Below are 11,399 nucleotides of genomic sequence, written 5' to 3'. Positions count from 1 at the left end.
CATTTAACCTTCTCCAATTTTCAAGGGTAAAACTCAGTCTCCCCTGCTTCCTCAGAGCCACTGAATATCCAAGATCCCTCTGACCAATCCCAGCTTCACCTCCTTATGTCCCATATACCCTTCATCACCCCATGAGAGAGACTAGTGCCCCCGGGGTAACTCACAGAGGAACCTATCACCCAGGACCAGATGCCCTCTCTTAGAAAAGTGGCAATCAGTGAAGAGAGAGTACATGCACTGTTTTCTTTAACTGATTCAGCCCACGGCAAACAGAGACTGGGCCAATTTTCTGAAGACACTATTAACCTTATTGCAGGGTTTTTGGCTTTAACTCTGGCCATTGATTTACCTTGGAAAGATGTCCAAATAGTCCTATCTATAATACTTCCTCTATCCCTGAGGTAAAACAGAGAATTTGGGCGGCAGCCCAGGGGAACAGTGACCAGCTTGCCAGGGACTGACCGGAACATTTTGTTATGCATTGAGTCCAAGTTCTAAGACAGGAGCCCCATTGCAATTCTAAATTCTGGGAGAGAATAGAAGCCATGAAACACGTGACCCACTATGTATTACAAGGGATGAGAAAATCTATCAAAATGCCAGTTAGCTATGAAAGGGTTAAAGGAGTGACCCAAGAAGAAAAAGAAAACCCAGTCCTCTTTAAGGGACAACTTGCGGAGTCTTTTGGGACATTTACTAACATTGGACCCTCCAATCTGGAGGGCAAGTCCCTGCCGTGACAATATTTGATCAGTCAGCCTGCCCCTGATATTAGGCAGAAACTACAGAAGGTCAACTGGTGACCCAACTCCTAGAGGTGGCCTTTGGGGTAGAAAATAATCGAGATCAAGATGAAGAGAGAACCCAACAAGAGAAAAGACAGGCCAGGGCTCAAGCTAAATTGATGGGGGGATTCTGGGGGCTTCCTCTGAGATGTCTATTTCTATCAAGGAGCTCTGGGTGGTCCCTGACGTGGCAGGTAGGAAGATCGGTTTTTTAATGGATATGGGAGCCACTTACTCTGTCCAGAACTCTCACACTGGGCCCTTTTCCTCCAAAAGCTGCACGGAGACTCGTGTCAATGCAAAGTCTCCCACCTGTTACTTTACTCTCCTCTCCCTTGACAAGCTGAACAGTGTTTGATCTCGTGTGCCTTTCTGGTTGCCCCCGAGTGTCCTACCCCACTACTGGGAAGGGACCTTCTGGGCTCCCTTGGGACCATTAAACAATTAGGACAGCCAGAGCAGGCCCATATACTGACTCTGACTACATGAGACCAGCCAGAGAGCAAGGTCCTATTCCCAGCCATATTCTACAGGGAGTAAACTTGCATTTTGGGATGAGGAGGACCCAGAAAGGCCATCAATGCCTGTAAGAATTAGGCTTAGGCCAGAAGCCACTTACCCTAACAAGAGACTATATCCCACAAAGTCGGAAGCAAAGAAGGGGTTAAAAGCCCTCAAAGATAAATTCTTAAATCATGGCCTCTTGTTTCCCTGCCAGTTTCCAAGCAACACTCCTATTTTTCCAATTATTAAGTCTACCGGGAATATCGAGTAATAGAAGACCTTAGAGCAGGAAATGACGCAGTGGTGCTTATTCACCCCCTTGTGGTCAATCTTTATAAAATATCAGCCCAAATCCCTGAGGACGCTAAATGCTTTACCGTGCTCAACTACAAGGATCCCTTCTTTTGCATCCCAGTATATCCCTCCTCACAATATTTGTTTGCCTTTAAGCTGACTAACTACCACTCAACTTCCCTGGTGGTTCAGTGGCAAAGAGCCTGCCTGCCAATGCAGGAGCTGTGGGTTCGATTCCTGGTTCGGGAAAATCCCCTGGAGAAGAAAATGGCAACCCACTCTAGTATTCGTGCCCGGAAAATCCCATGGACAGAGAGAAGCCTGATGGGCTGCAGTCTATAGGCTCTCAAAAGAGTTGGACACGACTTAGCGACTAAATAACATATCACTCCTCACAATATTTGTTTACCTTTAAATGGACTAACCACCACTCAAGCCAAATGCAACAATACACCTGGACAGTATGGCGTCAGGGTTTTCTGGTCAGCCCACACTTGTTCTCGGGCCCTAGGAAAATAACTGTGGAAGATACAGCTAAAAGAGCAGGCTATTCAACAGGTATGTACATGATATATTAGTATGTACCTCACCATGGAGGTCTCAGATCAAAACACCATTAATCCTTAATCTCCTTGGGGGGCTATGGAGCCTTTTAAGGCACAACAAATCTCAAAGCAATGAGTTAATTATCTGGGATTTACCACAAACCCCCAAAATAGAGTTTTCTCCATACAGAAAACAAGCTATATTTGGGCATAAGCACTGCAAAGATCTACCTGCAATGCAGGAGACACAGGTTCAATCCCTGGGTCAGGAAGATCCCTCGGAGAAGGAAGTGGCAACCCACTCCAGTATTCTTGCCTGGGATATCCCATAGACAGAGGAGCCTGGTGGGCTACAGTCCATGGGGTCGCAAGATAGTCAGATACAGCTGAACAACTAAACAACAGAGATGAAGAAACATCTCTTTACCTTTCTGTTCATGGCAGGATTTTGTAGAATCTGGATTCCAAGATTGGGGCTAATGGCTAAACCTCTATATGAAGGCTCAGACACAGAACCATTACTTTAGAATGAAGAACAAGAAAAGGCTTTTCATGATATCAACCAGGCCCTCACCAGAGCCCCTGCCCTCAGTCACGCCAACCTGAAAACACCATTCATCCTGTATGTGGCTGAAAAGCAAGGCACAGCTCTGGGGGGTTCTCATACAGAAACTGGGCAAGCTCCTCAGTCGATCAGGTATTTTTCCAAACAACTGGATTTCATGACCCAAGGTTGGCCTGGCTGCCTCTTGGCAGTAGCTGCCACTGTTTCACTAGAGGAAGAAACTAGCAAATTTACCTTTGGACAGCCACTGGATGTCCAGACCCTTCATCAAGTGCAAAGGATTCTGGGGATTAAAGGCCAGCACTGGCTAACTGAAGGTGCCTTACTAATACCAAGCTGTGCTCCTTGACTCCTGAGAGCTCACCCACAAAACCTGCCGCATCCTCAACCCAGCTACGCTTATGCCCGATGAGAACTCCAAACTAATATATTCCTGTCTCAGAACCCTTGACCAGCCTCATGCCTGTAGGTCTAATCACAGTTCAAGCCACAGAAAACCTGGAGGATGAATGGTTTACTGACAGCAGTAGCTTTATGAAGCATGGAGTCAGGAGGGCAGGGAATGTTATTGTGAGCACTCATAGTGTCAAAGAAGCAAAACCTTTCCCTCCCAACTCTTCAGTCCAGAAGGTTGAACTGATAGCTCTAACCTGAGCCTTAACCCTAGAAGGAAGGATAAATTATACACAGACTCAAATTATGCCCTCCTTACTTTATATGCTAATGGAGCTATTAGGAAAAAAGAGAACTTTTAAGTACAAGAAATTCCTATGTAAAGTATGAGGTTGAGATTTTAGATTTCACAGAAGCAGCTCAAAACCAGAATATGTAGCAGTCATTCACTGCCACAGGTATCAAAAGGGCATTTCTCAAATTATCCCAGGAAACAACTGGGCACACTGGGAAGCAAAGACAGCAGTCCTGATGCCCATAACAGAAATGGCACCGACCCCACCCCTTGCCCCTTCTACCATTATATTCAGATACTCAACTTCCAAAGAGACCTGGACATGAGACCAAGGGGGAACTAAGGGTACAGATGAGTGAAACTGTGCAGTAGTTTGAACATTCTTTGGCATTGCCCTTCTTTGGGACTGGAATGAAAATTGACCTTTTCCAGTCCTGTGGCCACTGCTGAGTTTTCCAAATTTGCTGACATATTGAGTGCAGCATTTTAACAGATATCAACCAGGCCCATCTTTTCATCTTTTAGAATCTGAAATAGCTCAGCTGAATTCTATCACCTCCACTAGCTTTGCTCGTACTGATGTTTCCTAAGGCCTACTTGACTTTACACTCCAGGATGTCTGGCTCTAGGTGAGTGATCACACCGTCATGGTTTCCAAGTCATTAAGACCCTTTCTGTACAATTCTTCTGTGTATTCTTGCCACCTCTTCCTAATACTTTCTGCTTCTGTGAGGTCCATACCATTTCTGTCCTTTATCGTGCCCATCTTTGCATGAAACGTTCCCTTGGTATTTCCAATTTTCTTGAAGAGATTTCTAGTCTTTCCCATTCTATTGTCTTCCTCTATTTCTTTGCATTGTCACTTAAGAAGGCCTTCTTATCTCTCCTTGCTATTCTGTGGAACTCTGTCATCAGATGGATAGATCTTTCCCTTTCTTATTTGTCTTTCATTTCCCTGTTTTTCTCAGCTATTTGAAAGGCCTCCTCAGGCAACCATTTTGCCTTGTTGCCTTTCTTTTTTGTAGGGATGGTTTTGGTCACTACCTCTTGTACAATGTTACAAACCTCCATCCATAGCTCTTCAGGCTCTGTGTCTATCAGGTCTAGTGTCTTGAAGCTATTTGTCACTTGCACTGTATAATCATAAGGGATTTGATTTAGGTCATACCTGAATGGCACAGTGGTTTTCCCTACTTTCTGCAAGTCTGAATTTTGCAATAAGGAGCTCATGATCTGAGGCCAAAGAAGGGCAATGCCAAAGAATATTCAAACTGCCACAAAATTGCATTCATTTCACATGATAGTAAAGTAATGCTCAAAATCCTTCAAACTAGGCTTCAACAGTATGTGAATAGAGAACTTCCAGATGTAAAAGTGGATTCAGAAAAGACAGGGAACCAGAGATCAAACAGCCAACATCCATTGGATCACAGATAAAGCAAGAGAAATCCAGAAAAACATGTACTTCTGCTTCACTGATTACAGCCTTTGACTATGTGGATCATAACAAACTGTAGAAAATTCTTAAAGGGATGAGAATACCAGACCACCTTACCTATCTCCTGAGAAACCTTTATGCAGGTCAAGAAGCAATAGTTAGAACTGGATGTGGAACAACAAACTGGTTCAAAATTGGGAAAGGAGTACGTCAGGGCTGCATATTATTACCCTGCTTATTTAACTTATATGAAGAGTACAACATGTGAAATGCTGGGCTGGATGAATAAGCTGGAAATCAAGATTGTGGGGAGAAATATCAATAACCTCAGATATGCAGATGACATCACCCTTGTGGCCCAAAGTGAAGAGAAACTAAAGAGCCTCTTGATGAGGGTGAAAGAGGAGAGTGAAAAAGCTGGCTTAAAATTCAGCATTCAAACAACAAAGATCACGGCATCTGGTCCCATCACTTCATGGCAATTAGATGGGGAAACAATGGAAACAGTGAGAGACTTTATTTTCTTGGGCTCCCAAATCACTGCAGATGGTGACTGCAGCCATGAAATTGAAAGACACTTGCTCCTTGGAAGAAAAGCTATGACCAACCTAGACAGTATATTAAAAAGCAGAGACAATACTTTGTTGACAAAAGTCTGTCTAGTCAAAGCTATGGTTTTTCCAGTAGTCATGTATGGATGTGAGAGTTGGACTATAAAGAAAGCTGAGCACCGAAAAATTGATGCTTTTGAACTGTGGTGTTGGAGAAGACTCTTGAGAGTCACTTGGAGAGCAAAGAGATCCAACCAGTCCGTCCTGAAGGAGGTCAGTCCTGGGTGTTCATTGGAAGGACTGATGTTGAAGCTGAAACTTTAATCCTTTGGCCACCTGATGTGGAGAGCCAACTCATTTGAAAAGACCCTGATGCTAGAAAGATTGAGGGTGGGAGGAGAAGGGGATGACAGAGGATGAGATGGTTGGATGGCATCACCAACTCAGTGGACATGAGTTTGGGTAAACTCTGGGAGTTGGTGATGGACAGAGAGGCCTGCTATGTTGCAGTCCATGGGGTCACAAAGAGTTGGACATGACTGAGTGACTAAACTGAAACTGAACTGATGAAGCCATCACTACAATCTGTGTCATAAACATATCCATCACCTCCAGAAGTTTCCTCTCACCCTCTGTGCTTATAATTTTTTTCTGTATAGGAACAATTAACATAATATCTACCCTCTTCACAAATTTTCAGTACAGTATTTTTATCAAGCCAGAGGTCCAGTTGCCCATTTTGCTCAAACCTTAACCCACTACCCAGTGGAAGAAGGATTCTTACTGAAGGAGAAATGGACAGAACAGACATGGATGGAATGCACTGGGTATATGGTTGAAAAATATTTGCACAATGACAGGATTGGATGGCTAAGCTTTAAAACCTTAGGCCAGTTAGTCTATTGTGCTAACAAGGATATGACAGGTAGATAAACAACTCTGGGCTACTAACTGCCTATGCAGTCATTCCATACCCACACAGTATATGCTGGGAACTTTGATTTCACCTTTCTGAATCCACTCCTGAAATGAATCCCAGCACTGGGCCAGTTCATTAAAACTGTTCACTGGATTGACTTGAGACTTACCTGGAAATATCTCAGATGGAGATGCCTGTTTCTTTGAGTATGCATTGTTACCATGATGGCGAGTAGCTGCCCACCAACGTGTCCTTTGAAACTTGCCTTGCACACTCACCATAGCCAGTGAGATTGCTAAATCCCTTACTAATTTACAGCAGTCTCCAGATTTCCTGGCCAAGGTGGTACTTGACAACCAACTGGCCCTGGATTATCTACTGGCAGAACAAGGAGGAATTTGTGCAGTTGCCAATAGTTCTTGTTGCACCTATGTTAACACCTCTTCCCAGGTAGAAACCAACACTGAAAAAATTCAACAACAAATCACCTTCTCCAGCAGACAATTAACCATCAATCCTTGTTATTCAATATGGGTGGGGGAACTGAAAACTGGTTCTCTAGTTTGTTCTCTTGATCTAAGAGAACAAGGTTTCCATTTTCCCATAACCATCTTATCTTTTCAATCACACTGATTTACGTTATATTTCACGTAGTGCTTTGTTGTCTTCCATACTGTTGTAAATCTGTAACTAAGACCTTTATGCTCAAGAAGGAGGCCCGAGACCAACAGGTTTAGGACCTTCCATTTTAGAAATAAAGAAATATGCTAAATTTTAACCCTCAGTCATGTCCTACTCTTTGCCACCTGATGGACTGCAGCCCACCAGGCCCCTCTCTCCATGGGGATTCTCCAGGCAAGAATACTGGAGTAGGTTGCCATGTCCTCCTCCAGGGGATCTTCCCAACCCAGGGATCGAACCCAGGTCTCCCGCATTGCAGGCAGATTTTTTACTGACGAGCCACCAGAGAAGCCCAAGAAAGAGAGAAATATGCTAAATTTTAATCCTGAAATTAACAAAAATATGCTGACCATGTATACCAGATTCTTGCTCCTGACCATGTATACCAGATTTTTACTCCTGCTTGAGTCTCTGATTATAATAGTCTTTTACTAGTCTTTAGCTCATGCTCCTCTAATCTACTTATTTAGTTTGTTTCCTCTAGGGCATAACAGGATAATGGCGCAGCAGGGATTCCAGCCACTCCTTGAAACAGACTCTGGAATAACAGCAGACGTCACCCTGGGGCCCCTCAACAAGATAGGGTAAGAGTTCCATGGCTCCAACTAGGTAGCGTCTGCAAGCTCCATGCTAACCTCAACAAGCTACAGAAGACAGACTTTTGCCCTTCATCATCCCAATAAAGATTTCTTGAGGTCCACATTGCTCAATGGGGATTTGAGACAGGAAATAGATGGGCCCCAGGCTGAGCGGCTGGAATCTGTCCCCTGTGAACAGATACCTCAGGATAAAGATAATGGAAGGAGCAAGGAGGAGCTGAGTCCTGCTCGGAGAGAAGATAAAGAGACCACATATTTCTCATTCTTGAGGTCAACAAGACCTCCCAAACTACACAAAGACTTCTGCGCAAAAAGACTTCTCAGAGGTCAAAGAACACAGGGAGCATCAGATCATAATATGTTCTTCTTCTCAGAAACCCTTCCACTGGAATCCATCTTGGCTAAAAGATGTGCACGCACAAGGAGACCCTGAGGTGGACCAAATACGGACTCAGAGCCAGGCAAGCAAGATGACTGGCCAAAGAACTGTCCCATATAAGTGATGTCAACTACGCCAAGGGTGCAACCCCTTCTCTGAGCCTGCCTATATGTGTCCATCCACATATACTCTTTTCCCCTCCTAACAAACACTTTACTTGTTTCACTACCTCTGTCTCTTTGTCAAAATTCCTTTCTACAAAGGAGATGACTCAGAAACCTGTAACTAGCCTTTGGCCCTCCTGGTTCAGTGGCAAGGATTTGGTACTCTCATTTCCACAGCCTGGCTTCAATCTCTGGTTGGGGAACTGAGATCCTGCTTGAAGCCACTGCAGGTAAAACCACCTGAGATCATTGCCACTTTTGTTCAACATAGTTTTGGAAGTCCTCACCACTAGGACTTTGGGAGTCCTAGTCAATCAGATAAGAAAAAGAAATAAAAGGAATCCAAATAGGAAAAGAAGTAAAACTGTCACTGTTTGCAGATCACATGATATTACACATAGAACATCTTAAAGATGCTACCAGAAAACTAGAGCTCAATGAATTCAGTAAAGTTGCAGGATACAAAATTAATACACAAATCTCTTGCAATCCCATACACTAACAATGAAAAATCAGAAAGAGAAATTAAGGAAATAATCCTACCAACCATCACATCAAAAAGAATAAAATACTTACAAATAAACCTACTTAAGGAGGCAAAAGACCAGTACTCAGAAAACTATAAGATGTTGATGAAAGAAATCAAAGATGACACAAATAGATTGAAAGATACACCATGTTCTTGGGTTATAAGAATCAATATTGTCAAAATGTCTATACTACCCAAGGCAATCTATAAATTCAGTGCAATCCCTATCAAATTACCAATGGCATTTTTCACAGAACCAGAAGAATCTTTAAATTTGTATGAAGATACAAAAGACCCTGCATAGTCAAAGCAATCCAGAGAAAGAAACACAAGTTGGAGGAAGCAGACTTCCTATTTCAGACTATACTAACAAAGCTACGGTAATCAAAATAGTATAGTACCTGGAGCCAGACATCCTGGAGTGTGAAGTCAAGTGGGCCTTAGGAAGCATTACTACGAACAAAGCTAGTGGAGGTGATGGAATTCCAGCTGAGCTATTTCAATTCCTAAAAGACAATACTGTTAAAGTGCTGCACTCAATATGCAGGAGATCTGGAAAACTCAGCAGTGGCCACAGGACTGGAAAAGATCAGTTTTCATTTCAATCTCAAAGAAAAGTGAAAGTGAAGTCGCTCAGTCGTGTCCAACTCTTTGCGACCCCATGGACTGCAGCCTACCAGGCTCCTCCGTCCATGGGACTCTCCAGGCAAGAATACTGGAGTGGGTTGCCATTTCCTTCTCCAGGGGATCTTCCCGACCCAGGGATCGAACCCAGGTCTCCTGCATTGGAGGCAGACGCTTTAACCTCTGAGCCACCAGGGAAGTCCAATCTCAAAGAAAGGCAATGCCAAAGAAGGTTCAAACTATGGCATGATTGCACTCATTTCACATGCCAGCAAAGTAATGCTCAAAATCCTTCAAGCTAAGCTTCAACAGTACATGGGTCAAGAACTTCCAGATGTACAGTAGGCTGGATTTAGAAAGGGCAGAGGAAACAGAGATCAAATTGCCAACATCCACTGGATCATAGAAAAAGTGAGGGAATTCCAGAAAAACATCTACTTCTGCTTTATTGACTACGCTAAAGCCTTTAACTGTGTGGATCACAACAAACTGTGGAAAATTCTTATAGAGATGGGAATACCAGACCACCTTATCTGTCTCCTGATAAACCTGTATGCAGGTCAAGAAACAACAGTTAGGACCAGACATGGAACAACAGACTGGTTCATAATTAGGAAAGGAGTATGTCAAGGCTGTATATTGTCACCTTGCTTATTTAACTTCTATGCAGAGTACATCATGTAAAATGCAAGGCTGGATGAATCATAAGCTGGAATCAAGATTGCTGGGAGAAATATCAATAGACTCAGATATGCAGATGATACCACTTTAATGGCAGAAAGTGACGAGGAACTAAAAAGCCTCTTGATGAAAGTGAAAGAGGAGAGTGAAAAAGCTGGCTTAAAACTCAACATTCAAAAAACTAAGATCATGACATCTGGTCCCATCACTTCATGGCAAATAGATGGAGAAAAAAGAAACAGTGACAGATTTTCTTTTCTTGGGCTCTAAAATCACTGAAGATGGTAACTGTACCCATAAAATGAAGATGCTTGCTCCTTACAAGAAAAGCTGTGACAAACCTAGACAGCATATTAAAAAGGAGAGACATCACTTTACCAACAAAGGTTCATATAGTCAAAGCTGTGGTTTTTCCAGTAGTCACGTATGGATGTGAGAGATGGACCATAAAGAAGGCTGAGTGCTGAAAAATTGATGCTTTTGAACTGTGGTGTTGGAGAAGACTCTTGAGAGTCCTTTGGATAGCAAGGAGATCAAACCAGTCAATCATAAAGGAAATCAAACCTGAATATTCATTGGAAGCACTGATATTGAAGCTGAAACTCCAATACTTTGGCTACCTGATGTGAAGAGCCGACTCACTGAAAAAGATTCTGATGCTGGGAAAGATGGAGGGCAGGAAGAGAAAAGGATGACAGAGGATGACATGGTTGGATGGCATCACAGACTCAATGGACATGAGTTGGAGCAAATTCCAGGAGATAGTGAAGGACAGGAAAACCTAGCGTGCTGCAGTCCATGGGGTCACAGGGTTGGACATGACTGAGTGAGTGAACAACAACAATGAACAACAAAAACTGGCACAAAGACAGAAGTACAGATCAATGGAATAGGATACAAAACCTAGACATAAACCCCACATGCATACATGTCTAAGTTGCTAAGTCGTGTCTGACTCTTTGTGACCCTATGGATGGTAGCCCACCAGGCTTCTCTACCATGGAATTTCCCAGGCAAGAATACTGGAGCTGGTTGCCATTTCCTTCTCCAGGAGATCTTCCTGACCCAGGGATTGAACTTGGGTTTCCTGCATTGGCAGGTGGAATATTTACCACTGAGCCACCTGAGAAGCCAAATAAACCCCACAACCACGGTCAATTAATCTATGACAAAGGAGCCAAGAATAGACAATGGGAAAAAAAAGACAATCAGACAATGGAAAAAAAAAAAAGACAATCTCTTCAAGAAATGCTGCTGGAAACTCTGAACAGCTATGTGTAAAAGAATGAAGTTAGAAAATTTTCTAACACTCTACACAAAAATAAACTCAAAATGGGTTAAAGACCTAAATGTAAGGGCAGATACTATAACCCTTGGAGGGAAATGCAGGCAGAACACTTTCTGACTTGAATCACAGGAAGATCTTTTTGGATTCATCTCCTAGAGTAATAAA

The 11,399-nt window shown here is 43.1% G+C and overlaps 1 long non-coding RNA gene across 1 annotated transcript; it reads left to right on the top strand.

Moving 5' to 3' along the window:
• The first annotated feature begins 527 nt into the window (after nt 1-527).
• LOC145517788 (uncharacterized) lies at nt 528-7,670 on the top strand. The gene is made up of 2 exons (XR_014062332.1): nt 528-979; nt 7,455-7,670. It is a non-coding gene; the product is annotated as an uncharacterized LOC145517788 (long non-coding RNA).
• Nucleotides 7,671-11,399: the final 3,729 nt, after the last annotated feature.

The sequence above is a fragment of the Giraffa tippelskirchi genome, chromosome 8 (genome assembly GCF_054371585.1).
Source record: "Giraffa tippelskirchi isolate mGirTip1 chromosome 8, T2T-mGirTip1v1.2.pri, whole genome shotgun sequence".
NCBI classification, from domain to species: domain Eukaryota; kingdom Metazoa; phylum Chordata; class Mammalia; order Artiodactyla; family Giraffidae; genus Giraffa; species Giraffa tippelskirchi.
This window is presented reverse-complemented; position numbering and strand designations above follow the sequence as displayed.